Below are 20,927 nucleotides of genomic sequence, written 5' to 3' on the forward strand. Positions count from 1 at the left end.
CATTAACCCTGTGATGTAGGTTAGCCCGAGAGGCAGTGACTGGTCACCCCTGTGAGATTCATGGCAAAGTGGGGGTTTAAACTCTGGTCTCCCAACACTCTAACCACTACACCACACTGCCCAGCATAGCCAATTGTCAGGGATGATGTGAGTTCTAGTCCACAATATCTGAAGAGCACATTGTTGACTGCATATGCTCCAGACATTCAGATGAAGCTATAGCCAACTGGAATTGTTCTGTTAGCCTCTCATGGAGGCAATTGCAGCCCCAAAGTTAACCAGAGTGACTGAGCAAAAAATAATTGCCACTTTCGAAGGGAGAGGGTAAAAGAAAAGAAAAAAGCAACATATGATATTTAAGAAATTTCAATCACACCAGAATTGACTGTGAACCCAGGACTGCTGGCAAGAGATGGCGTCAACAGATGGTTAGCTGCTCTTGTCGTAGGAAACCATTATGAGCCTGAACTTAATGGAGTGCTTAAGTTAACATCTTTAAAGACTTTGATAGTCTCAGGTGACTTTTCTAAATAAACATTTGCCAATTTCCCCAGACCTTTCCATGGAAGAGATAGTTGGAAATGCAAAAGCTAATTTCCCCCCCTTTCATAAATGATACCCGCTCCCAACAAACACAATAAAAGGAAAATGGAGAACAAGAAGCAGCTTTTGCAATGTAATATTCAGCACATGCACACAGAAAAAACACTCAGCATGGAAAAGCAATGTAATTGCTCTTCGTTTCTATTTCCATCTTTAAGCTCATAATAGTAAAGAACAATGGGCATGTTCATGTTAACAGCTTGAAACTCTGTAAGGTCATTCCTCCCTCCATTGTGTTTCCAAGTTGCTTTCTTCTACTCCTGTTGACAACAGAGCAGGGGGGTAGGAAAGTCCTTCCCCACACCGAATTTTCAAAATTCATCTGCGCATGTGCTGCCTGAACCATTATGGAGTGAATGGAACTGTGGCTTTTGTTTTCTTATCACATGGAAGCTGTGGTGAGAGCCAGTGAGGTAACCGTTAGAGGACCTAGGAGACCAGGGTTCAAATCCCATTGCCTGCCTGCAGAAAGGGAGGTCTGCAGCATTCTGTGGCTTGTGGTCTGCCCTCCTAGATCAGGCATCACCAAACTGCGGCCCTCCAGATGTTTTGGCCTACAACTCCCATGATCCCTAGCTAACCGGACCAGTGGTCAGGGATGATGGGAATTGTAGTCCAAAACATCTGGAGGGCCGAAGTTTGGGGATGCCTGTCCTAAATCTTTCCCCAAAGCTTTGTTTTCAAATGTGTTTTGCCCTTAACTATTTGGTTACTGCTCTATCTCAATCGTGAAAAACTGTTATGTACCATTCTATGCCCTGAAAAAAAGATGGGGGAGGAAGGGAGTAAATGCTTGCTAGCGTAAAGGTGGTTTTTTAATTATAATTTCTGGTTTCCATGGTATTCAATGTATTTTATTTGCTTATTTGTTGCTCCCTTCTGCTTTCTGCATAGCTCCTAAGGGCAAACATCTGCCTCTACGATGCTTTATTAGGAAAATATATTCATTTACATCTTCATTCAACAGCACCTAATGCAAATGTGAATATAAAAGCAATGAGGGAGCAATCTGAATAACTGGATGGCCCAAATTAATTAACTCTTCGCTCCTCCCATCTTTGGAAATAGAAGCACATCTACACCAAAGAGCAGGGCCTCTTTCTCTTTAAGACTTCTGCCAGTGCCTCTGCTCAAGGTAGCTGTAAAGAGGGAGAAGAAAGAGAGAGGGATGCTATGCCTCGAATTTAAATCTGCAATAAACATATACGCAGCATGCTTCCATAATGTGTGGTGCAAAGACAGACTTTGTCCTGGAGGAAATTCAGTTAGTGGAAGACGATAAAACAAAGGAAAAGGGTATCTCGAACACAGGCAGGGCGGGTGCTTCCAAGTAACCTGCTTCTTGAGCATTCATCTTGATTTTGTCTATGCAGAGAGATTAGGCAGTGAGGATTTGGGAGGAAGGAAGGGATATAAATGCAATAAAGAAACAAAATAATTCTGATTTGTTTGCAGGGAGTTTAGACGATGCTGTGCCAAAGTAAGTGATATCCGGCACGTCCCACTGCATTTTGTCATCATTTTCCTCATTGCAAAGAGTCCAGTCTTTTTGTATCAGGGAAAATCTCTGTGTTCCTGAACACTACACAAGTTCAACTGGACCACAGAGCACCACTTTAGATATACAGGAAAGCTGTATAACAGAAGTGGAGGGAACCTATTTGACCCAGCAGGTCAGATTCCAATTAGTCCCCACCTACCATGGGTCAATTTTGACAGGTAGCTGCGATGGCACACACCTGCCAAATACCCAATGTTATTATAGGATCAGATGATTGACAAGTGAGTTGTCTCACCCACCTGCCAATCTCGCATGTCACAGTGCTTCTCAGGCTCCTGACAGCTGGCTGGTTGCTGAGTGCTTTAGAACCACAGCTCAAGGGGCTTTGCCTGCAGAAAGCAGAACTGAACTCACTACCCATTCAATCCTGCTGTCTGCAGGGATCAACGGAGCGATCAAATTCCCCGCAGGAAACTTGGATGCACACCATCCAGCAGCTGTGTGCAGTGAGTTCTTTCCACAGGGATCAGCTGTGTGACTGAGATCCATGTTGATCCAGCTGCCTATGACCCCACACATAGGACTCACACACTATGACCCACACATAGGTGTGGGACAGATGGCTGTGGTTTGGGGAAAACAGCCTCATGGACCATACTGGGACCCATGGCAAGCCAAATTTGGCCTGCAGGCTGAAGGTTTCACACCTTTACTGTATGCAGCCAGCAAACCAACCTAAAGAATCTGGGCTTCTAAAGGCAATAATTGGATACCCTTCCCAAACTTCTGTGCCTGCCATTATATAACATAGCAAAAGTGTCTTAGGCAGTGAAGGCTGGAGCCTTAGAGTTAATTAAATTGGCATCAGTTTCACAGTCTTCAAAGGATGTGAGATAACTGCATGGTAGATTTTTATCTTCATTCTTAACTTACAGTCCCCGCTCCTTCCAGAACCGACTGACAAGCTGCTAATCACAAAACTGACCTTTGCCAGATGTTGCATAATCTCATCATCCAAGATGATGTTGTTGTGAGTTTTGGGGGCCAGGGAAGGCTGTGTGTCTGAGTATACTTCCAATTTGCGGATCCAGCAGGGATTCAGTTGCTGAATTAGCCAGGCAAGGGCCATAATGGGCCCAAAGTATGGGTCGTTAAGGTAACGAAAGAAGCCTCTCTCAACTGTCTGGTAGTCAAAGACGAAGGTCAAAGTTTAGGTTTGTGAGCTAGAAGGTAGAAGCAGGAAGTAGTTTGGGCAGTAGAGAGACAGAGCTTATCTCTGCTGGGATCCAAGGCTGTGGCTATGGGAGAAGCAAGACTTTCTTGGCGTGATAATGCTGTAAGTCCTTCCATCATAGGCTCAGGCTGTATATATGTGTGTTATGTGTAACTAAACCATACAGTATATAATTCCGCTGTCTCTCATTCTAAGGAAATTGAAGTGCCTGGAACCTCTGCAATCTCACACTGCTCAGAGATTGGGGTGGCGTGAAACACTATTGCTAAAGAGCCAGACGTCCAGGTAAAAACATCACCTTTCACTCTGTACCTGCAGACAATCACTCCTAGATTGCAATTCCTTTTGTTTGTGCAAAAAATTGCATCCACCTAGTTTGAGAGTAAGGAGCAGAGCAGGTATGGCTGAATGTTGCTGAACTACAACTTCTATCATCCTTGACCACTGGTCATGTTGGCTGGTGCTGATGAGAGTTGCAGTAACAACAACATCTAGAGGGCTCCAGAATGCTACTGGAAGGAATTTTTTTATTTTGTTTTGACTACTACCTACCTGTAATCATGAGCAGAGTAAGTCTTTCTTCCTAGGCTGTGTGATCCTGTTCCCTGCTGGTAACAGGGCAGCACAGCCTATGCAGGATTAAACCACACCCTCCCACCCATCAGCTGAAATCCCCAGTGATGTCATGTGATGGGCAGGTGGGCATGGTTTGAGGGAAAGGGCCTGGTTGGCCAAGATATTATTTGTTTTTCAAGAGCTTGGGTACCTGAAAGGTTGGGGAAGAGATGATGTGACCAGAGCCGTAACTAGGTGATCTTGCACCCCTGGCAGAACCATCCAGATTGTGTCCCCTAGCCATGGACAAATAAGCTCTTCCTCCCAAGTAGACTCAGCAGCCTGGTGGTGGGTTCAGCCCCTCTGGCAGGTAGATTTGGCACTTTCCCATCCCCCAGCAGGTAGCCCGGGGGCACCTTGGGCATTGCAGGTATGCCAGGCAGCAGGAGGTCCTCCACGTGGCAGGACGGGCAGCTCCAGTTGTGTAGATAGACTGCAGAGCCATTGCCCTACAAAACTGGTAGGCCAGGAGTCTCCAGTAGACTCAGCAGCATGGCCAGACCTGGCCTGGATAGAACCAGTGCTTCCACTTTCCAGGGGATAACCGGGCAGCCACAACCTCAGCTTTGGTCTGTGGGGGTCCTGGAAGATGCTGTTCCATGCAGCAGCCCCACCTCCTCCCCAAGGCAGGCAGGCAGGGAGGCAGGCAGGCAGCGACAACAGGCAGCCCAGCCCTCGGCTTGCCCTCCATATTTATGGACAATTTTTTTAAGCTGATTTTTTTTGGGGGGGGGGGCTTACCTGTGCACCTGGCAGGGGCTTTCATCACCACCCCATACCTACGGCCCTGGATGTAACTAGATAAATAAACAGGCATTTAAAATGTGATTCATTTGAAATTGAACCACTTGTCCATGTGTTCCAAAACTTCACTGCCCTGATCTGGAACAAAATATAATTGTTTGTTTATATTGCAGAAGCCTGAATTCTGAATCCCTGAAAGGCAGCTATATGAAGACAGCCTTTAACGTAAGATGTAGCTGAACTGAGAACAGAACACACATTGTTATTGACATAAAGTAATTGCATTGACACAATTGAAGTTTGGATAGGGTTTTTTTTAGAAAAAGAAAAGAAAAGAAAGACCAGGCCGTATTAATTTATCCCTAGTTTAGGAATCGCTAATGCAGGAGAAATAATTGAAATGGAACATGGAGCTTTAAAGACAAATGAAAAGAGAGAAAAAGTACACACTACCCAGACTAAGAAAACATTAAATCCAATGAAGCCTCATAATGAAGCAAAAGAAACATTCACGAAAAATGTTGAGCTCTCCCACTATTAAAGACTCTTATCAAAACAGAAGCTCAAACATTTAAACAGGCAAGAGTGGAAATAAATATCTTAGCGGCACCATACAAATATATGCATTGGATAAGGAGAGGGTTATATTATAGGCGAAGTTCTTCAGACTGAATTTGCAAACAATGCCAGCAGCTCGTTCTTGTTCATTAAACGGAGAAAAGGTTGCTAAGAGAGGCCAGAGTCCATCACCTAAGAGCACGCCTGTCATTTTTATCTGTTGTCTTTGTCCACTCCCCCCCCCCTGGTTTCAGTCAACATTAGCCCACAGCCCAATTTTCACATAGTGTATGTATTTTAAAAAAGAAGAAAAAAAGGTTCAAATTTGACATGGCCATACCTAAATCCTGACTCCATGCTGAAATAAGGGTGTGAATTGGGCTGAACACATGAAGAGACAACGCTTGACCTATTCGTGATCGTGAATACGCTTTCCCAAATAGCTGCTATAATGGAGATCGCTATGTGCTTTAGTCCTGTTAAACACATATCTTCCCCCACATGGAGATCTTAATGCACCCAAGAACACAATCCCACAAAATAAATCATTCGACAGAGGCAGGATCATCTGTGCTGGAATCCCCTTTGCATCTCACACCTCACTGTTCCCGATTATGTCTCAAGCAGATAGCAGGAGTGATGAAAGTGCATATTTCAAGAGATGCCTTTAGGGTACATGAGTTTCATAAAATCCACTTCTAACATTACAAAGTATCTATATATAAAAAATACTTCTTTTTTTGGAATTCGTATGTGACCTACATTTGGCGGAGTATTGCCCTTGTCAGAATCTGGGGCGTTCCTAGCCATGGCTTCTGGTGCAGAGAAGCACTCCTAGAAGAGTGTCAGAATCCATTGCTTTCTGGTGGGTTTCAGGTCCACTCTGAAAATAAAAGAGGATTTCCAGGGCAAGAAGGGAGAGAGTATTTTTGCCTCCCTCCCTTCAAATTATCTCTCCCTCCCTCACTCCAGACTACCCAACTTGCATCCTGAATATCTGAAGGTGTAATGTGCAGTATTTCTTCTGCCCAGACACTGAGGTCCAGCGCCGAGGGCCTTCTGGAGGTTCCCTCACTGCAAGAAGCAAAGCTACAGGGAACCAGGCAGAGGGCCTTCTCGGTAGTGGCACCCGCCCTGTGGAACACCCTCCCATCAGAGGTCAGAGAGATAAACAACTATCTGACATTTAGAAAATACCTAAAGGCAGCCCTGTTTAGGGAAGTTTTTAATCTGTGATATTTGATGTATTTTAATGTTTGTTGGAAGCCACCCAGAGTGGCAGGGGAAGCCCAGCCAGATGGGCGGGGTATAAATAATAATATATTATTATTATTATTATTATTTATTTGGTTGCATTTATATCTCCAATGAGCTCAAGGTTCTCCCCTCCTCATTTAATTCCCACAGAAACTCTGTAGGGTAGGGCAGGCTGAGAGACAGCGAGTGGCTCAAGGTTACCTAGTAAGAGTTTCATGACCAAGTCAGGATTTGAACCTTGGCCTCCCAGGTCATAGTCCAACACTCTAACCACTACACCAAACTGGTTCCTGATGAATTACGAACCTCCCATCATCTGTTGCAGAGTTGGGCAGGTGCTCTGATTTCTGTTCTGTCGTTTTAAACTGCTCTGTTTCTCTGACACCTCATCTTTAGTATGCACTGATGCTTATTTTATTCTTTGGTTGGTTGCTCTTATTTTATCTTCTGCATCCTGCTCTGGTATATCTGTATTGACCAAAAGCAGGTTATACATATTTGTGTTTTAAAAACAAAATAGCATAAAATTATATGTATTTATTTTTTTTAAAAAAATACAAATATTTATTGAAACACAAATATTTATAACTTGCTTTTGGTCATTACAGATATACCAGAGCAGGGTGCCCTCCTGCTAGGAGACAACAACCTTCATCTATGTAAAAATGTTTTAAATACCAGAATTTTTGCAACAGTTGAATGTAACATTTACAGAGCAAAGTGACAACTCTCAGAGCAAAAAGATGGCCTGCAAAAGGAGCCACTGTCTTGCTAGAAAAATGATATTTTGGGTATTCAGTTGAGCTACAAATTCCATAACGAAGGATTGCCTCAGGGCTGGCACTGTTAATAAAGTTCAATAATAGCATTAATTAAGGTTGGGGCTGTCAAGGGAGCAGAAGGCAACTTACATTGTTTGTGTAAACATATCTATCATGTTACTCGTAAAGATGTGACTGTGCTAATGCATTATTAAGCTTATGTACACACAATTAACAAGATCGAGCAAAGCACACCAGAAAGTCAAATAGAGCAATCGTGCCATTATTTAAAAAAAAGCCTGTGCCTCATTCTCCAGGTAAGGTGACTCCTTTGGGCTACCTACCAAACGCTGCAGATGGGCAGGGAAAGAAATCATGTTGCTTCTTTTGCAAAATCGCTTCATGTTTTCAAAAGGGCAAAGGGCCCACACTATGCTGAAGGCGATTCCTGAACTGCAACAAGAGAGCTGGGATGGGCTTGAGAACATGCCCAATAGGAGCTCCATTCTTGATTGCACATCCCTGACACATCTGGACATCTTAGCAAGGAAAGAAATATCTATGTCCCCGTGGCAATGGAGCCACACCTCCTTGCCATCTCATTCTCCTCAGATAACCTACTAGCCATAATAGCTCAGTCTTGCTTCTGCTCGTGAATTCCAGTTGATAGTAAAATATCAAACTTTAAAAAAAAATCCAGATACAGGGCTGCCTTCAGATGTCTTCTAAAAGTTACAATAATAAATTTTATTTATGTAGTTCTTTATCTCATTGACATCTGAAGGGAGGGCATTCCACATGGTGGGTGCCACTACCAAGAAGGCCTTCTGCCTGGCTCCCTGTAACTTCCCTTCATGCAGTGAGGGAACCAGCAGAAGAACCTCAGAGGAGGACCTCAGTGTCCGGGCTGAACGATGGGGGTGGAGACGCTCCTTCAGGTATACTGGGCCAAGGTCAGCACCGACACTTTGAATTGTGCTCGGAAACATACTGAGAGCCAGTGAAGATCCTTTAGGATTCTTGCACCTGGGTCCTGTTTGCAGGTTCCCCACAGGCGTTTGGTTGTCCACCGTGAGAACAAGATGCTGGGTTTGATCCAGCAGGCTCTTTTTATGTTACTGCTACCTTGTTTTGCTCCAGCTTCCCTTGGCATGCCAGAGGGATCCACACCAACTGGTATGCCGAGGACCCCCTGTCACCATCGGCAAGCAGATCCTAAAGCTGGATTCTACAAAGAGCAGCACCTTTGGTAGAAGACAACTGCTTTCTTCAACAAATCAGTTTTCAATGACCAAGCACAATTACTCAGGCATTAATAACTTCTTCTGTGTGCCCCTTTCCCCCACTTCTATGTCACATGCTTGCTCCAGCCTTGGATTGGAGAAGGTGTTTCCAACACTAACAAGGATGCGTTGACGCTTGTAGAACGAAAGGAGTATTTACATATATACAGATAATGGCCAAGAACGACAGCATGTAGCGTTGCATTAACTGCATTGCTTCAAGGTAATAGCAAGAACCTGCCTTCATGGGTTCAGTTTGATGAGCGCTACCATTTAAGTGGAAGCCTCGCTTGTTCTCTGCTATATAGTAATATGCCAATCATCAAGAATATAAGATGCTTCGAGTGGAAAGGATGTGTTCCATTGACAGAAGCACAGAAAAGTGAGCTAGGATTTTATTAGTCTCTGCATCTGAATCTCCACCAGAAAAGCTACTATATAATTTGGAAAATTAAGAATATAAGAACAGAAGAAGAGTCTGTTGAATCAGGCCCATGGCCCACCTGGTCCAGCATCCTGTTCTCCCAGTGGCCAACCAGGTGCCTGTGGGAAAACTTGTGGAAAATTTTGGTGAAGTGACGAGGCAGTGAAAGATGTGAGCAGCTTTCCACCTCCACCTTTGCCTATGCACAAACAGCCACCACCTAGGTTTTCCTAGAATTCCTGAGGAATGCTGGGCACTTTCTGCCAGTAAACCGAAGAATATACTCCCAAGATTTATCAAAAAGAGAAACAAATGCAATTTTGTTAAATTTTATTGGCGACATTTTTACAGCAATCAGGTAGAGTAATATGCACAAGCTTATCACTATTGGATGTTCACAGATACTATTATTGTATCACCTTGGTGGGTACCTGCTGCGTAACTTTTAGCGCAAGAGATGCCTGCATGCCCTTTTGATCTGCAGTTCTAACTGATGCTGAAATAGTACTAATGCCTAAATTTAGGAGTTCAGTGGTCCAGCCCTGTCAGAATCTGCACTGGGCAAGCACATGTAAAGGAGGTGGTCTAAGTTATGCTGGTGCAATGTCACAATGTTTTGTGAGATGATCCAAGGCCATGTGAGTGAAAAACAATGTGGGTCAATCTTGTTGCACTGGCCACAAACATCTTTGTGGTAATGGAAGTCCACAAAGATGTATTGCCCACAGGAATAAGAAGAGGGGCTGTGGCAGGATGAAGACGAAGTAAGCTGCTAGAATTGGATTGCAACTGACAGGAGCAGAGGAAGATGGACTGTCCTATTTAGGGTACCTCTCAGGGCGCAAGATGCTCTCTGTGTTATCACAGCTGCAGATACTTGTGGGATGGGACATGCCAGGCTGCCATCTTCTATTATCTCATGTGCCCTTGCTTCAGAAAAAGTTCAGCTGAATTCAGTGCATCTTGCTCCAAACTGGATTTATTTAGAATTGAGATGTAAAGACATCTTGGATAAATACGCCATTGTCTCATCTTACACTATAAAAATGGATGCAAACCCATTGTGTTGGAGGGCAATCACTGATATTATGGAAAAAACGTTCATCACTACCATCTGCAACAAGTACTAGAAGAACAATGAACTGTAGTGTAGCGCCCCTGTGGCACTTTCACTGGAAAATAGTGCTGAATTCTTCCCCAAATTTCTCTTTCTCTCATTATAAGCAACCATGACATCTGTGTCTGTGCTGTTGGAGAAGTCCACTGCTAAAATGTGTGTGCTTCCGTATCCTACATCCTAGGGTTGCCCAACATGGTTCCCCTCCAGATGTTGAACTCCAGTTCCCATCAGTCTCACCCAGTATTGCCACTGGTGGAGGCAATGAGAGCTGATGTCCAATATCAGATGGGCTACACCAGCCTACTAATAGTAAACTCATTCTCTGAGTGCCACTCTCCAAAACAACACCAATCAGGTACAAAAAGGAGGACTCAGCAGGCTAGAGGGAACCCCAGGGTTTGCAAAACTTCAAAAAATATTAAGGAGGAAACCCTAATGTGGGGGGCGGACCTCAAAACAGGCCAATGGGGACTGAACATAGTTGGTAGTTCCTGAATGCTGAGGTTTGGGGCTGGGTCAAAAGACTGAGAGGAAGGGGAATGGATTGCACTTCTTCTGGAAGACAGCAAGAGTATTCCAATTACAATGTTGTGTTGCAGGTCCTTCATGCCTATGTCATATTTTTTACATTCCTTGCTTTAGGGTTGGCCTGGTGTTAATCAAGCAAGGTGAGTGACTCTACTGATAGTTGAGACTTTCCAGTCGCACAAAATGTAATGGAAGGAATCCACCAGCTCTCTACTCCTGCCTCTCCCAATAGTACTATAGCTCATGCATGCACACGAGGCAGATATTGTCATGAAGCTGTCCGGGTAGGCCAAGGGTGGGGGGATCTTTTTCAACTTGAAGGCCACATTCTCTTCTGGGCAACCTTCTGGGGGCCACATGCCAGGAGTGGGTGGAGGGACCAGTTGCAAAAGCGAGCAGAGCAATTTCCCCTTTGCACAGCAGGTTTGTTTCTGCATGTGCTTGCACATCCCATTCTGACTTACAACCAGGCAAGCAAGAAATATTATTCAAGAACACATTACAGCCAGGCAAGAACACAAAAGAAGGCAGTGAAGGAAGGCTGGCGAATGGTTCAGGAGGAAGTGTTGCCTGGGCTCACGAGGGCCAGTTAGAGAGGCCTAGAGTGTCCCATTGAGGCCCTGGACCTGAGGTTCCCCATCCCTGGTGCAGGAACTTACTGGTTGCAAAGCCTTTCAAGTAGTCACTCCCAGGGCCTCTATGGTCAGACTGAGATGTTTTGGCATACAAGGCATTTGTACCACACCAGCACCACAGTAATTAGCTCGTTAATTCCTGCCGCCGCAGAAAGGTTGACTCCTGCAGTAGATTAGGATGTTTTGCCACCTTTTTATAACCTCGTGTATACTAAAAATAAACAGCCGGTTTAAGGCAATGGCAAGACACACGGAAATTCAGCCAATTAAAACGTCAGTCAATGTTCTGTTTACAAGAGTGATTAGAAAGAGCAGCCCTGTCATTTATACAGCTATCAGAAGTGCTGGGTCTTTAGGTAAACACTTAAAGCACTCAAATACAAGGGCTTTATTGCATTGCAATTTAAGCCCTCCCACCTCCGGCAGGGGCCACAAGTTGTCCCATTTTAAATACAGTCATATCTCGGGTTACAGACGCTTCAGGTTGCATCCCATGCTGAACCTGGAAGTACCCGAACAGGTTTCGGTGCTCGCGCATGCGCAGAAGCAGTAAATCGCGCTTTGCGCAGAAGCACCTAATCGCAACCTGTGCATGGCACCGCTGCAGCTTGTGAATGCTGCAGGTTGCGAACGTGCCTCCTGCATGGATCACGTTTGCAACCCAAGGGTCCACTGTATTCCTATTTTTAAATCCCTAGTTATGTGATCCCATTCTTCATCCATTAATGAGATTAAAAATCGCATTTGAAAATTATCAAAGAAGAGAGAAAACAGCAAATAAATTATCAAGAGTGGGATGTAAAGCTGTATAAACATGCCTTCTTCCATTCTAACATTCATTCGCATTTTCTTCCAGCATTTTCCCTTAAGAACATAAGAAGAACCTACTAAATCAGGCCAATAATGGCCCCTCTAGTTCGGCATCCTGCTGTCACAGCGACCAAACAGGTGCCTGTGGCAAACCCACAAGCAGGACCCCAGCACAGGAACACTCTCCCCTCCTGTGGCTTCAAGCAACTGGTATTCAGAACCATTACTGCCGCCGACTATGGAGGCAGAGCATGCCATCATGGCTAGCAGTCAATAATAATAATAATAATAATAATAATAATAATAATAATAATAATAATAATTTATTATTTATACCCCGCCCATCTGGCCGGGTTCCCCCAGCCACTCTGGGCGGCTTCCAACAAAACAGAAATTCTAAAATACAGAAATCCATCACACATTAAAAGCTTCCCTAAACAGGGCTGCCTTGAGATGCCTTCTAAAGGTCTGGTAATTGTTGTTCTCTTTGACCTCTAGTGGGAGGGCATTCCACAGGGTGGGTGCCACTACCAAGAAGGCCCTCTGCCTGGTTCCCTGTAACTTGGCTTCTCGTAGTGAGGGAACCGCCAGAAGGCCCTCGGAGCTGGACCTCAGTGTCCGGGCAGAACGATGGGGGTGGAGACGCTCCTTCAGGTATACCGGACCGAGGCCGTTAAGGGCTTTAAAGGTCAACACCAACACTTTGAATTGTGCTCGGAAACGTACTGGGAGCCAATGTAGGTCTTTCAGGACCGGTGTTATGTGGTCTCGGCGGCCGCTCCCAGTCACCAGTCTAGCTGCCGCATTCTGGATTAGTTGTAGTTTCCGGGTCACCTTCAAAGGTAGCCCCACGTAGAGCGCATTGCAGTAGTCCAAGCGAGAGATAACTAGAGCATGCACCACTCTGGAGAGACAGTCAGTGGGCAGGTAGGGACTCAGCCTGCGTACCAGATGGAGCTGATAAACAGCTGCCTTGGACACAGAATTGACCTGTGCCTCCATGGACAGCTGTGAGTCTAAAATGACTCCCAGGCTGCGCACCTGGTCTTTCAGGAGCACAGTTACCCCATTCAGGACCAGGGAGTCCTCCACACCCACCCGCCTCCTGTCCCCCACAAACAGTACTTCTGTCTTGTCAGGATTCAATCTCAATCTGTTAGCTGCCATCCATCCTCCAACCGCCTCCAAGCACTCACACAGGACCTTCACCTCCTTCACTGGTTCTGATTTAAAAGAGAGGTAGAGCTGGGTATCATCAGCATACTGATGGACACCCAGCCCAAACCCCCTGATGATCTCTCCCAGCGGCTGCATATAGATGTTAAAAAGCATGGGGGAGAGGACAGAACCCTGAGGCACCCCACAAGTGAGAGCCCAGGGGTCTGAACACTCATCCCCCACCACCACTTTCTGAACACGGCCCAGGAGGAAGGAGCGGAACCACTGCATGACAGTGCCCCCAGCTCCCAAGCCCTCTAGACGGTCCAGAAGGATGTTATGGTCGATGGTGTCAAAAGCCGCTGAGAGATCCAGCAGAACAAGGAAACAGCTCTTACATTTGTCCCTAGCCCGCCGGAGATCATCGACCAGTGCGACCAAGGCAGTTTCAGTCCCATGATGAGGCCTGAATCCTGACTGGAAGGGATCCAAATGGTCCGCCTTTTCCAGGCGTGCCTGGAGTTGTTCAGCAACCACTCGTTCAATCACCTTGCCCAAGAATGGAAGATTTGAGACTGGGCGATACTTGGCCATATTGGCCGGATCTAAAGATGGTTTTTTAAGAAGTGGTTTAATAACCGCCTCTTTCAGCGGGTCTGGGAAGGCTCCCTCATGGAGAGAAGCATTTACCAACCCACGAAGCCCATCGCCCAGCCCTTCCCGGCTAGCTTTTATAAGCCAGGATGGGCAAGGATCAAGGAGACAGGTGGTTGGTTTCACTCGTCCAAGCAGCCTGTCCACATCCTCGGAGGTAACAGATTGAAATTGATCCCACAAAACTTGACTAGACAGGACTCTAGCACTCCCCCACCCCGGCCCTGCTCCCACGGTGGAGTCTACCTCTTCCCGAATCTGAGCGACTTTATCTGCAAAAAGCTTTGCAAAATCATTGCAGGAGATCATGTGGCCCGTACTGGGCCCGGATGGAGCAGGTGGTTCCGCTAAATTGCGAACCACCTGGAAGAGTCTCCTGCTGCTGTTTTCTGCAGATGCGATGGAGACAGTGAAGAAGGTCCTCTTCGCCGTCGCCATTGCCACTTGGTAGGCTCGAAGTTGAGCTCTAGCCCGTGTCCGGTCTGATTCAAAATGAGTTTTCCGCCACCGGCGCTCTAGCCATCTCAACGACTGTTTCATCGCCCTCAGCGCCGGGGAAAACCACGGGGCTGTCCAGGCTCCATGCAATCTGAGAGGGCGCTTCGGAGCCAGACAGTCAATAGCGCTGGTTAACTCCGCATTCCAGTGGGCCACCAGGGAATCAGCTGAAAGGTCATCGACATGGGATAAAACATCCCCTACCACTCTCTGGAAGCTAATTGGATCCATTAAGTTGCGGGGGCGGACCATCCGAATCGGTCCCACCTCCCTGCAGAGGGGAAGGGTTGCGGAGAAGTCCAGTTGCACCAGAAAGTGATCTGACCATGTCACTTCTTTTGTTTCGCTTTTACTTAATGTCAGATCACCAACATCCATAGAGGTGAACACCAAGTCCAAGGCATGTCCGCGGCTATGAGTTGGGCCAGAGTTATTCAGGGACAGCCCCATGGTGGCCATGCTTTCCACGAAGTCCCGAGCGGCTCCTTGTAAGGTCATGTCGGCATGGATGTTAAAATCCCCTAAGACAACCAAGCTAGGTGTCTCCAGGAGCACATCCGACACGACCTGAAGCAGCTCGGGCAGGGAATCCTTGGTGCAGCGGGGAGCTCGGTACACCAAAAGGAGTCCTGTACTGCCCCTATTGCCCAACTTCCAGAACATGCACTCAGAAAACTCAGTCTTACCAATAGGACGCCTGGTGCAAACTAATGACTTCCTAAAAATCACTGCAACCCCTCCTCCCCGCCCAGATGGCCTGGGTTGCTGTGCATAAGAGAAACCTGGTGGGCAAGCAGCGCCAAGAACGGGCCCATCGGCTTCATCCAACCAGGTCTCTGTCACACATGCCAGGTCAAATCCTCCATCCACAATCAGGTCGTGAATGGCAGTGGTCTTATTCATCATCGACCTGGCATTGCACAGCAGCACCTTCAGGTCATGTGGGTATCCCTTGCTGATTCCAATATCCGTCCGGTCAGGACCAGACCCGGAGGCAGGGATAGTCCTCAGACAACGACTAAGTCTGCCTCCTCGGTAATGACATGATCATTGATAACCTTCTCCCCATGGAATTATTCAATCCTCTTTTAGAGGATTGGTGGCCATCCCTGCCTCTTGTGTGAGCAAGTTCCATAGTTTAACTATGTGCTGCATGAAGAAGTACTTGTCCTGAATCTTCCAACCTTCAGTTTCATGGGATGCCTCTCTCCATTCTCTCCATGCCACGCATAATTTGACAAACTTCTATCACGTCATCTCTTACTCTCCTTTTCTCTAACCATGAAGAAATGTGGTTCCACTGCAATCGGTTTATTTTGGGGGGCGGGGGGAAGCCTTGCTTCCATTTGGTCATCTGCTGTTGTGGAAATGTACACAATTTGAATGCACATTGTAGTGCACATTAGATGTGCAGATCCCAGGCATCAACAAGTCATTGCAAATCAGTTAGCATCCCTTTGTGTTCCCTTTCAAAGTTAACGAATTTTCAGAGGGAAATTTGGTCCTGTAAGTCTGTTTCAGCAAAACACAGAGTAGTAGAAGTAATAATAATAATAATAATAATAATAATAATAATAATAATAATAATAATAAATTATTTATACCCCGCCCATCTGGCCGGGTTCCCCCAGCCACTCTGGGCAGCTTACAGAAATTCATCAAATATTAAAAGCTTCCCTAAAGAGGGCTGCCTTGAGATGCCTTCTAAAGGTCTGGTAATTGTTGTTCTCTTTGACCTCTGGTGGGAGGGCTTTCCACAGGGTGGGTGCCACTACCGAGAAGGCCCTCTGCCTGGTTCCCTGCAACTTGGCTTCTCGTAGCGAGGGAACCGCCAGAAGGCCCTCGGCGCTGGACCTCAGTGTCCGGGCAGAACAATGGGGGTGGAGACGCTTCTTCAGGTATTTAGAGTCTGGTGGCACCTTAAAGACAAAGTTAATAAAGTGGCTAACAGGCTATCACAAAGCCATCTATGGCTGCAATCTAACAATGCCTACTCAGAAGTAGACATTGTCTACTCAGAAGTGGTATCTGAAGAAATGTGCGTGCACACAAAAGCTCATACCAATGAGAAACATAGTTGGTCTCTAAGGTGCTACTGGAAGGAATTTTTCTATTTTATTTTTATTTTGTTTCGACGGCAGACCAACACGGCTACCTACCTGTACTCAGAAGTAAGTCTCATTGCATTTTGGGACTTACTCCCAGGTGGATGTGGCTCAGATTTCAGCTCGTTATTTTGATTTTACAGTTCAGTATTAATCACGTATTGTTTCCTTCCCTTGGGCATCAGGGAAAGACAGTTTAGTACCCCTTTTATATTATGATCTTTGCCACCTGGATTTTATGAATTACTGTGCGTATATTAAACATTTTATAGGAATTCTAATAAAATATTTTATTCATCAATGTATATTTTATAACAAAAATGGCAGGAGGTGTACATCTGCTGAAACACAACACTCAGCAAATTTGTGTTTTAATTCATGTTTGTAGCAAACATGACTTGGGACCGGGAGCTTGAAACCCTCAGACTTCAACAGAGGAGCACAGATCAAGTTTACAGGTAGCCAAAGAGACCACGTCTTTCTATGTGAAAAGAACAATGAATGATGCATTCCACTGGTTTTTTTAATTTCCTAGCAGGAATCAGATTAAGTCTGCATTCTTAATTCCACTTAACTGTGAGTCAGTCCCATTGAACTGAATGGGAGTTCTTTCATAGTATACATGGTTAGGAGTAAAGACTTAATGCTACCTTAAACCCTCCTCAAAAATATATATGAAGAAATGCTAATGTGCCCTGTGAAAAAGGCAGAAAAACAGAGGCCTCTTTTGCAGGGAAAGACAGCTTGAAATAAATTGGAGGAGAGGTTTCAGCCCAATTCTAATCTGCTCCCATATACTGTAAACTTTAGTTGAGATTCCTGCATTGCAGGGAGTTGAACGAGATGACCCTTGGGCAGTGGCGGAGCTTCATGCTCCGGCACCGGGGGGCGGAGAGCAGGTGGGGGTGGGGCTGGCGTACATCCCGGGGGCGTGGTGCGCCACCTGCGGGGGCATGGTGCCCAGCGCGGGCGGGGGGGCAGCCGCGATGGCACCCCACCGGGATCGCGCTGACAGGGGCGGTGTGCTCCCCCCCCACTCCTCTTCCCCCACCAGTGCCCTTGGGGGTCCCTTCCAACTCTACAATTCTATGATTATATGAAGTTCACCATTTGTTGGATTCGTGTACCAAAGCCTGCCTGCAGGTGCCATTACCTTCAAATGTTAGGTGGTGGCAACTTGGATCAGAGCCTTTTCTGTGGTAGCACCCTGGCTAGGGAATTTCCTCCCCGCTGGCACATAGATGAAACTTAGGGTGTGTACCACCTTCATGACAATATGTACTCCGTGTTGGATGCAGGTGCCTTTTTGGGGTGCTATACACACAGCAGAATCCCCATGCCATCCTTCTCCCACAATCTCCATCAATCTAAAGTGCATTCTCTTGGCAAGTTTGCAATTTGTTTTGTGCTGAGAATGCACTTCTCAAGCACGTGCCTCGTACATGCATTCACAGAGAGCACTTTCTCAGGCCACTGCCTATCAAGGCATATGGCAAGACTGAACCACTCAGCCCTCACCACGTTTAACCTGACTACGAATAAAACAGGCAAAATAGAGGAAGCAGTGTAGTAACTTAGCTGCCTCAGTACTGTATACCAATATATATCTCCTCTGTACATCTGCATACCACCACATCAGTTCCCAGCTCCTCTCTTTCAACAGCAAAAGTGTGAAAACTTGAGGATGAAAACACTAATTGAGGGTGGAGGAAGAGAGAACACCACGGCACACTAGTTTGCAAATATGCTCACCTGTGCAACATGGACAGTAGCTGCTACTTTCGAGGATGCTATGGTGCAAAGGTGTGTACAGTTGTGAACATCTATGAATGAAAACACACTGTGAAAAACTACCCCTGTGAGTTTCAAAGGCTACACGTGTACACAGCCGTACATGGCTAATCTTTAAGAGCTGTGGAAATGTGGTTTCTCCTGAGTTTTGAAAGGATGGTATTTTATTTTATTTTCCTGTTGCTTTGGCCATGGTTTTATTGCTGGACGTACATAACTACATTTCTTAAGTAGCAATTGTTTTAAAAGAAGGGTTTCTTTTTGTACACAACCTTGGATATGTTTTAAAATAGAGAAATAAAACGATCTTACCGCAGTTATTGAAAGCATGAATCAAGTTTTGACCAGCTGCAATATAATGTAAGTTCCAGCTTTCAACTTATTTTGATGAAATAGTGGAATTGCTGGCACCAGGCAATATTTTCTTTTTTAAGTCTCTCGCTTTTCATAAATTTTTAAATTTATTTTTTATTCCAAGCTGCCCTGAGGTTATGCATTTGTACTGCACCAACCAAGTTACAACCTCACCCTTCTCCCTCACCTGCCTGGTATGTCACAGTGATGGCAATGATGAAAGTCAGGTTAGTCTCTGAACCGCTCTGAGATCTTGTGATGAAGGCTGGTATATAAAATTAATAAAATAAAATAAGCCCGGGTCTGCCAACCACTGCTAATACTTCTTCACCCAGTGCCTAGTTAAACTACGGAACTCACTCCCCCCCCCCCCGGAGCCAGTCATGGCCACCAACTTGGATGGTTTTAAAGAAGATTGGACAAATCCATGGAGGAGAAGGATATCAATGGCCACGGTTAGAGGCAATCATGCTTCTGAATACCAGTTTCTGGAAACAGCAGGAGGGAAGAGTGTCCTTGTAAGCTCAGGTCCTGCTAGCAAGTTTCCCACAGGCATCGGGGTGGCCACAGTGAGAACAGGGTGCTGGACAAGGTGGGACATTGGCCTGACCCAGGAACCTCTTCTTATGTTTTTTATGTCGTGTTCTTATGAAACCTGAGATAGAAATCCAGTGGGTGGAATCCAGTGTTGTGTGAGCAGATCTCTGCTCACATGACAGGGCTTCACATTCCTCTCTTCCTCCCTGCATATTGCAGATATTAAAAATTGCACAGTTTGAAGTGACTGGATACATGAAAACTGGCTCCTTTTGGAAATAAAGCATTGTCCAGACCCATTAGATATTATTCAGAACTTTACATGCAGAACTTTCTTCAAAACCACAACAGAAGCATGAAAGATACATCAAAAACATCCATGCAATATCTTGTGCTGTCGAGCACAGGCTCAGCATCTTAGAAATACACTAGTGGCCAAAATTGTGGAAACCTTTTGGGAAAAGTGTATTTCCAAGGTTTGATGGCTCATAACACCTGGTTGGCTCTCTAAATACTCATGCTCATTGGCTACATTCAAATGAAGGAAAGCTACTACATATCAGCCTAAGCAAGTTGTGATTCCTTTTTCTTGTTATTTGCCTATAACTTTTGATATAATCCAGATAATTGAACAAACATTGTTGCATTACATTCTTCACTAAATTATCTTTCCATTGATATATACTTTTATGCCATTACTCCAAATAAAGTGGTGTTATGAGCCATCAAACCTCAGAAATACTTTTTCCAAAAGGTTTGCACAATTTTGGCCACCAATGTAACTAACGTACAATCAGAGCTGACAAACATAGCTCTCTCTCATACACACACAGGCTTCACTGCCTGCATTCCAGCCCCTTTAGCTTGGAGCTATTTACCTGGAGAGCTTCATTGACATCCTTCTTCCATGGAGTCTGAGCACAAAGACAAGTCCAAACAGACCTATAAGCAAAGGTCCCTCTCTTCCTACAGCCTCCATTTTCCCTGCAGCTGTTTTATCTCTCTTCAGCGGAATCTTTACTCTATAGCAGGCATGTCCAACAGGTAGATCGTGATCTACCGTTAGATCACTGGATGTCTGTGGTAGATCACCGGTAGATCAGTGGCTCCCCCCAAAGAAGCTAAAAAACTTTGGCTCCCCTAAAAAAACTCAGCACCTTTGCCTTGCACCCCTAAAATGACCTGAACCACCAAAAACAGGGCTTTCCTTGCAATATCACTTTCCTCCTTCCCAAAGAAGCTCAACAATTTTTACATGAACCCCCCAAAACAGGGCTTTCCTTCCTAAAAAAAAGCTCAACAACTTCGACCTGAAGGGGGTAGATCGCTGCCAGTTTTTAACTCTGTGAGTAGGTCGCAGTTTCTTGGAAGTTGGCCACCCCTGCTCTCTAGAGTATGAAAGAACAAAAGACTCCAGCCAGCACCCTTCCAAGATGTCGATTTTGTAGCTCAATAACTTTGGCATATGATCTAAAGTTAATCCCTCATGTGTTCGCTAGCTGGGAACTGCAATCAGTTAATTATCAACCAATGAAAGCACAGAGAGAGGTCTTCTTGCTTTTCAATGGAATCTTCCAGTTAAACCCTTTCACTAATACACAGTTAGCCATTCACCATTTCAGTGTCGATTAAAGTAATTATACTTAACCCTGTATCCCCCACCATAGTGCTTCAAAATCTGCTCCAGAGGATCTTTCAGCCCTCCAGGGCAGATTTTTGAGGGCACATGAGGGGCTCTAGGGGAAAAGAGAGAAAGA

Source organism: Zootoca vivipara, chromosome 4 (genome assembly GCF_965207765.1).
Source record: "Zootoca vivipara chromosome 4, rZooViv2.hap1.1, whole genome shotgun sequence".
Classification (NCBI taxonomy): domain Eukaryota; kingdom Metazoa; phylum Chordata; class Lepidosauria; order Squamata; family Lacertidae; genus Zootoca; species Zootoca vivipara.